The following is a 9,283-nucleotide window of genomic DNA, read 5'->3' on the forward strand; positions in this document are numbered from 1 at the left end:
ATAGTATAGTAGCTGCTATAAGATAAATGGCTCATTTAATAGCTCTATAAGTCGTGCAGAGTGAAATTGGAGGTAGGGGTCAGGGTTGTAATATGAAACAGATGAAATAAGATATGCTAGCAGATGCTAACATATACAACATAGACGTGTTAACAAACGATCGAAAGGTCAAACATTAAGCTTACAATATGTCTAATGTCTAATCGCATGCAATGTACATATATTGTAAATAAAGTATATGCTATGAACGATATAAATATAATTCACACGCTATGACATAAAAAAATGTGCATCTGGTAACACTGAGACGACTTCCAGTAATTATTTTGGAAAGATTGTTTAATTTGCTCATATCCTAAAAATTAATGATATAACACAAGTTCAACATGTTGTGACCGTTCTTGCATCATCTTAAGTATATTGTTTGTATTGTTGTTTTGGTGTGCTATATGATGTTTTGAAACCTCAGTTTTGCCTTTCTTTTTTACTTTTGGATTGTTGTTGTCATTTAGGTTGGACACTTTTAATTGAATTAATATAACCGCACTATTTACCCTTCATGGGGGTTTCACAAATATTAAGAACACCAGAGTCATTGCACACTGGAATCTGAGCAAGGACTCATTGCTTCCATCCGATATCTAACTACCACACTGGCCAGATATTTTAGTCTGTAACTTTGTATCTTATTGAAATTATGCTACACCTTCAGGATTATTGGGGGATATGATTTTGTACTGAGTCCGATGTTCACTGGGAATGGATGGTGATAAATCACTGGAAGACTTTATATAATATCTAGTTGGGCCTAAGCAGTAATGGTACCAATCAAACATACAAAATGGCCACCATGTTGTCCATCTTCCAAATGTTCTTATTGCTGCTACTCATCTCTATCCGTGTGTCATACTGACTATCGGTTATCACTACAAGACATTATATGGCGGCTACGTGGTTCTGAATTTAAATGATACTCCTGGGACAGTCAGTATGGCCATTACAGATGTGTCTTGAAAATCAGGTATTACGGTTGTATCTTGAAACTCATATTATTTATACTCATTTTTGATAAATGTTCTTACTGAAGTAAAGTTTTCACCTAAAGACTTAATGTCAAGTCTATTTGGTCCAGATGGTGGTAGTGTTTAACATTGTTTTATTTCTACGACCCCTTGATGTTAATATTTTCGAAAAGAATAGATTAATTGCTATATGTATGTTTAGCTATAATGGTCATATACCAGACGAGATTGTGAGATGGAATATTGTCCATCATCTACTTACTGTTCTCTGGTCAGTTCATTGTTTTCCCTCAGTAAAAGTTATAGTTTCTCCCATCAAAATTATTTAGAAGATTGCCATAAAACTATGCATACACATTGCCTTAGTAGCTGGTTGGATAAAAATGGAAAAGTGCACTGTTACAAAACCTATGGGACAACCAGAGTGACCATCTTAATCTTGGTATCGATATTGCCCATGAATTAATGGTCATATTAAGAGAACTTGGAGATTTCACCAACTGACAATATCAACTTGATCCTAAATGAGATAGTTGTCAATATGACAAAAGTAACCATGATGACTTACTAATCCTCCTAATGTGCGTGGTCATATCTAAATGGCGCTTTACTTACAGATTTGATTAGGTTGACCAGTTGATCATCAAAGATTTTTCAAACAGGCCAATATTGAAACAGGTTAAAGAAAGCATTATTTTATAATACTAAATTTCTTTTTAAGGGTAGCTGTTATGCGTATATAATTTATAGTATTTTGTGAACTTTGCCATTGATTGTGGCTAGATTTTTGGTCTGCCTGATTATTGTCGTTTCTTAAGCTATTTACTATATATTAAGTTTAAATTCTAAGGAGATATATAAAGATACTTTCGAAAACAAAGTCTCCATTCCTCTTTTAATATTAGCATTTGGTAAATTTGAATCAGATTCTAACGTTGTTTCAATTATAATTTGATAGGAACAATTTATTTAAGTTATTCATTAGAATTACAAAGTGCTCATTGACGTTTTGTACAAAAACACTACCTTAGGATTAGTAAAGACCCATTTAAGTATATTCTCGATAATATCATTCTGGTACATCAGAACTTTGCATATTGCAATTAATTCAGATCATCCTATACGGATGGAACTTTGCGATAGAATACGAAGGATTATAAGGAATCTAACTGAGAATACTGCAAGTGTCAACTAAACTTTCAGTGTGTCGTCTAGGGAAATAAATTATTTTTTGATGTTACTAAACTTATATACACATAACGCTTGAATATCTGAATTACGACAGCAGCATTTGTATGTCCAGAATGTACATATCTTCCGTTGACTATCCAGACAAACGGGACGCCTCCCCATGCTTATGTAGGTGTCACACACTAAAGCGAGCACATGATAAACCTATAAAAGTGTCCTTTAACCTGGTAATTGCATGTATTTGGGAAAACGTTTATATACACTTATCATAAATCAAAGCGATGATGAACCAACTCAGTCTTTGCCTACATCGGTTAGTTTAAAGTGTATATAATGTTTGAAATAAGCACAAAGCATTTTCTCTATATTTACCAAACATCAAAATTATGCCGACTTAGTTTTCTTTTATGATCTCATTGCCTTTGCTGTTTCAAAAACGTATTACATGAATGATTATTGCGTTATAATGAAGAAATCTTGCTAAGTAAGCAATTTTTTAGGTCATCAACTGTATATTTCATTAAATAAGTAAAGTTATCATATAGACTGATATGATATTTCTTTGTTACTCTTTCGGAACCCTTTGCTTTTTGTGCTGCTTACCATGCCAAGGATTTTGTTGAAAATGTATCATGACCATATTTCACACTTAATTTGCACCTGCACTTGCTCTTCTTTTTCATTCTGTAAAAGTTACCACTAGAAGATTATCTCTCATATACAGACGCATAGCTTTCTACCTCACAGAACAGGAGCACTGTTTAGAACCTGGGCTTCGTGGGAGAGTATATGGCTATCATCAACACATCAAAAAGGGGCAACATGTGTCTCTCGGATACAGTGATTGAAAGCCTGAAGTGTAAGCGGGAAAACATAATGGGGGTTCAATAGCCTTGAAGACAATAGTTTTAACTGTCAAAAGTAAGGCGACTATCCATACTAAAGTATTGATGCCTGCATACAACCTCTTGAGACTTTAGCAACTTTGCTTACGTTTGCTACCAGTATTTGTTTAAATTACTTTGGAATCATGGACCTTATCCAATATGAGTTGACCAACGACCCGGACCTTGTATAGTTGTGATATTCCATCCTCCTCCTTTCGTAGTTAATCTGCGCTAACATTTCATCAGGATGGAGCGTGTAGATATGTTCGATGACCAGTAAAAAATAGTCAGTTTCAGTCGAACTGTCGACTTGGTCAGCTTCGGTACTTGTGCAGTGGAGTGCTCGGAATGACCTCTAGACGGTAAGGCGGGTTGGATGAAAATATGAGGCAGCATAGTCTGCACCATCGTGTAACATTGTCTTAAGATCGGTGAGGCCTATGGACCGGACTGGGGCTTACTCTCTTGTTTTCGACATCGCTAATGACCATCTGGACCCATGCCGTTCTAGCAGCAGTTTGTATATCGTTCTTGAGTGTTGTATATTTGTTAATATTGTTAAAAATGAGCTTCAACGTATCCTCAGATAGCGAGGCATAATGAAGGGCTTGCGAAAATATGTTTGAGGTGGAGTTCAGCTTACCATACGCAAGGACTCGGATCTAATCGAGCCAGCGAGTAAAGCCCACTTAAGATGGAAACTCTTTCCAAGGGATATTGAGAATGGAGCCACCAGAGTTGGAAACATTTTAACGGCCATGTTCCCATGTATATATCTAGATTGATGGATGGTGCCGCCATAAAATCAACAATGTTGACATCCCACTCATACTTTATGTACAGAGATTGTGACTGCTCAATGTCCGCATTAAAGTGAGTATGCATATGGGCTCGTCCCTAGTGTTGAACCCGGAAGAGAGTGATATGTCATGCCATCATACTGGGTGGACGTGTCTAAGTAACAACTTCATTAAGTAGTCTAACCTTAACAAGAATAAATATTGAACGTTTAGACAGCGGATATTAGGTCAATAACGGATACAGGGATTGTGTCAGAATATGTTTAATTTCATTCATAAAACACCCCTGGCGTGCGTACAAACGATGTTGCGGTACCCTATCAACAGGGGGTTCGTGGAGCTGAACCTTCATCCATCAATGTTGCAACTTCTGCTAGGCGACTTTGTCATGGCTCTTTATTCTGGTACCTCATCTGGAAATGCTTAGGTTTCAGGTAGGGAGTTAATATACCCTTCAAACGTCTGTGTTCGGAGATGATGGATCTGATCCCTATTTCGTGTCCTGCGTAGAGAGATTCGACTTCGTCCTTCTACGCGTCTATTTATGGTGTCTTTAGCTGCATATGACTGCGTTGGTATGGCCAATTTCTCATCTTTACCAGAGGCTCCCAATATATAGCTTATGCGTGGGTCAGTCTTAAACATCGATCTCGCAACACTTTTGGCCTTTGGGACTCTACACTATCTTCTCGCACCAGGTACTTTCTCTACCAGATATACTATCCACTACGTATAGCTAATCATGGAAAACGGCATTGCACCCAGATCAAGAGCTCTACAGCTGTCTTCACGCACAATCTATACATCTTGTTAGCATCCCTGTGTTGGCGGTGACTGTGGACGGTTACTCGTATCGTAGATTTTGGCGTTATCTGCCATGTATATAGATCCATCACGTCTCTATCTTCAGCAGCAGTCTATGAGCATCGGTGAAGAACAACTAGGTTTGGCGTACATAGTTCTAGTTAAAGTCATACATCAAATATTTCAATCGATCGCGTACGTCCTAGCATGTATAAATACGGTGGTTACGACTGAATCAGGCTTTGGACGAGCATACTGCTAAGAAGTCATCCTCGAAACTCATGAAGACCTGGAAGGCTGGATGGGCTATCGAGCGTCGCAGTTTGACCCCATAATCCTCGAACCATATCAGATCAACACCAGTAGTAGTTCCTAGTGTTCTGAAAGATAATGGGGGCTTTAGGTGTTTTTGGGATTAGTCGTAGGTGGATGTTACAGCTATGGTGGGCGGCTCAGCTGTATCACCCGGTAACGTGGCAGTGATCTCTCACACGGACATCATCCAGGCGCTTTCAACGGATGTGAATGACCTTAACCGTTTCGTAGGATGAGCTAATTCAGCGGGTTAGATGAGCTAATTCATCTGAGAGGTTTCCTGTTTCTTTCTCATGGCTGTTCATGCGGTGGACTAATGCATATATTCGTATCTAGTCTTGGGCAGCGGTAATTTTGCCGTCACATCGATCAATGATTCAGCAGAAGCTACAGAGATACCGGTCGAAGGCGGACGCTGTAACAACTAGGCCACCGGATTTAGTTTTATCTATCACGACTATTGACCAATTTCAATCTTAGACAATAATCATCACAAAATGCCTACGTAATTAATTATAGCCAAACATTTCAGCATCTTCTCCAAACCCTATAAACAACTATCGATAAAATGTAAGAGAAATTATTCAAGTATCAGGATTTTCCAACCAGATACAGTTTTTCCTGTAACCTAATAGTGTAGCTGTCAAAATAAAACTCAAAACATAATATAGATGTGCCTAAAACAAAAGGATCGCAAACAAATTTAACCAGTTTTACGGACAGCAACTGAATATATAGACTTTACAGAATATTCGTTTTTGCATTTCCATGAACTAAGACAGTATTAATATTTTTAATTAAATTTTATTGGGATGCTTGAAAGTCTCTTGTTAATGCTCTGATTATTTCTGATCACTGTATTGTTAATAAAGTTATTCCTTCAATAAGTCAACTTTGTATATATATATATATATATATATATATATATATATATATAATTTGTATATATACATATATACAACATTTGTATATATACAAACACATTATTCCGACAGTTATAAACAAATAAACAAATATTCTCCTTTTCACTAACTTTCAACCCACATCGCTATGTTTTGTTTTATTTGTCCATGTATACATTTTTCATTATAGCTGAGTTTTGGTGAAATTCTAACACGCTGACAGAAAGAGTAATTCCCCCATTAACAACTGTATAATATGACACGTAATCTAGAAACAGATACCATATATCATTGCTTATTTGTATGAAGTTTCCAAATCATACGACTTGAAAATATACATGAATAATGCTCATTGGATACTAGTTCGTTCAAACTTACGTAGAAAAAGACGAACTGTCCTTCCTTAGTACAACACGATAATGTGCATTAAGGCTGGGGACACATCCAACTAGATGCCGACGTGAAATTTATGATCCTGTTCATGTGCATATTGTAACGAACGGTATTTCATAACTCTGTTGATAGACTTATTGGTATAACGCCTGAATTCACCGGATCTGTGTTAACTGGATGGATGTAATCATCGAGTTCTACAGGACATGCTTCAATGGGATTGAGATACCCGTCGATTTCTACTGGACATGCTTCAATGGGATTGAGATACCCATCGAGCTCCACGTTAACGTCGACTGCACTGGGCCTCACTGGTTCGTTTGAATCACTATTTGTTGAAACTCTATTTTGCAAAATTAGCTGCTGTTGTCGGCGACGTTCAAAATCTGTTTCGACGGCACTGCTTAATTCTCCTTCTGCACTGCTTACAATCGTCCAGTAATTTCCAGACGGAACTTCCTCTTGTAAGCTTTCGTCACTATCGTCTTTCTTGGATTCTACAAATGTAATGCTAGCTGACACTTGATCCACACGTAAACTAGAAGAGACAAGTCACAGAGTTGAAGACGGGAACAAGAACATGTATATATGTGTGCGTGTGTGTGTGTGTGTGTGTGTGTGTGTGTGTCCTTATTCAAATACGAAGTAGGCATATACAATTCGTAGTTTCGAAAAGATACATATAGATATCGCTTCTCAACATTTATATAATTTGTTTGTTATTGCCCAGAAGTAACTTTGTAAATAAATATGATATCTAGTTTCCATGATACAGTTCTAATACTATTTATTGGGTTAATTCGTTATACACAACATTCTATCCTTTCATCATGCTTCATGCACTTTCATCATTTATCTTACTACATTTTCAGTTTAAAAAAAAAAATAAGTTGACACTACTTATTACCAGCTCCTATTTTTGTATCGAAGACAGGCTAGCAAGGCAACAGCGACGATAATCCCAATTCCGAGAAGAATATACAGCAAATGAAGTTTGGAAGGAAACTCTAAAGAACAAATCAAAGTATTTTGTAGCTTATTTTATGTGTGTATGTGTGTTTACTTATATGCTAGTTTATTTTATGTGTGTATGTGTGTTTACTTATATGCTACCTTTAAAAAATGTATTGCCTATATTTACCAAAAGTTATCATTGGATTAGAGCAACAGAGCCCACCACTACTCGATGATCCAGTCCTTTAAAATGTTGAAGGAGCTTGATGCATTCATTTTGTTAAATAGGGAGCTAGTATACACGCGTTATATACGCAATATGATCAATATAATAATGATAACTACAAATACACGATGTGGATGAAATATAACAAATCGGATAGAAAATAGGTCATTGAAAGAGAAGATCGAGTTTTGTATTTTATAAATATAAGACTGAGTTTATCTACTAAAGTTCTTCAATCATGGACACTCTATTTAGCATTTATCATGGAGAGGAAAGGTGTATAAACGTTGAAACTGTTGCAAAACAATGCGATCTAAGTATATTGAACTTTGATGGAAATATTTCAACATTTATCTGCAAATTTGATCATGTCAGTGGGAAGGTGGGAGGGGGTGTTTTTGTTTCAATAGTACGATTTTCTGTCAGATCATTTACCCAAAGACGTGTGATATTGATACGGTTATGAACAACATAACATCCGCCCCGAAAAGACCACAGTGGATATTGTCTCTAAACAAACAAGAACGGAAGCTACAATATAACTATGTAACTCAGTAGTCATACGTTGTTTTTTATTTTATTTTTTAATTACACCTAGCGCGTGTCATTTTCCTGTTGAAACTAAAGAATACATTTCCTTTTCCTGTTTTTATACACATTACATTGTTTGATTTTATTTACATGACTTAGAACTAGCAACATGTATGAATAAATAATACTAATAATAATAATAATATCAACAACAGATAATAACGATATGTTTGGTACGGTCGGGAAAATTAATCGTAAATGTTGTATATGTTAAAACTGAGAAGCTTAGCAGAGCGACCAACGATTATACCATTTCGATATTATAGTAGCAACGTCGAGGGACCTAGTACTATCTACAAATGACAGGGTCGAGTGTGCTGCAGCGGAAGTAATTATTTCGCTCATTGGTCATATACTTTGTATCTTAATTTTTTAGTTTTGTTACTAAATATTTTTGGCTCGTGAAAGTGTTGAACATCTTGTATTATTAGCAAGTTTAAGTTATAATGTATAATATTGCATCACTATTTATGTAACGTTAGGTGAACATGAAATGTAAAATACTATTAGCAGTATATACAGCACCGTCTGAATCCTCTTCCGGTGTAATTGCCGTGTTCGTGTAATCATTGATGCCTGAAGAAAAAAAAAACATGACATGGGTTTTATGTTGATAATCTACTTAGAGGAAATTATTCAAAGCTGACAACAAGCTTTTTTCTAACTAATATGTTATATAGAAGCAACGATATGTGAAAAATATACAGCTCTCAAAATAAAAAAATTCATCAAATGTAATTCAGTTTGTAAGTTTATATATATATATATATATATATATATATATATATATATATATATATATATATATATATATATATATATATATATATATAAAGAGAGTGAGAAAGACATGGGATCCATGGTTAGAACTCTTCTCTCTGTTTGATCTCACTCTCAGTCTCCCTCTCTCCACACACACATATATACACACACACACACACTCACACACAAACACACACAAACACACACACACACACACACACACATGCCCATACAAAAATCTAAATATTCTTGTGAACTCGAGATGATTGTAAACGCGAAATAGACCATGTATTCCACAATAATTAAATCTACATCGATATGTGGAAACGAGCATACAATAGGTTTCAGGAGTATAATGGCTTGGTGAAAAATCAAGACTGACGATGGATAAGGATATTAGTCACATAGATACACACCTGATTTCACGATTACATAA

This window comes from Sinohyriopsis cumingii, unplaced genomic scaffold, assembly GCF_028554795.1.
Source record: "Sinohyriopsis cumingii isolate HCF-2022 unplaced genomic scaffold, ASM2855479v2 utg001564l, whole genome shotgun sequence".
Taxonomy (NCBI): domain Eukaryota; kingdom Metazoa; phylum Mollusca; class Bivalvia; order Unionida; family Unionidae; genus Sinohyriopsis; species Sinohyriopsis cumingii.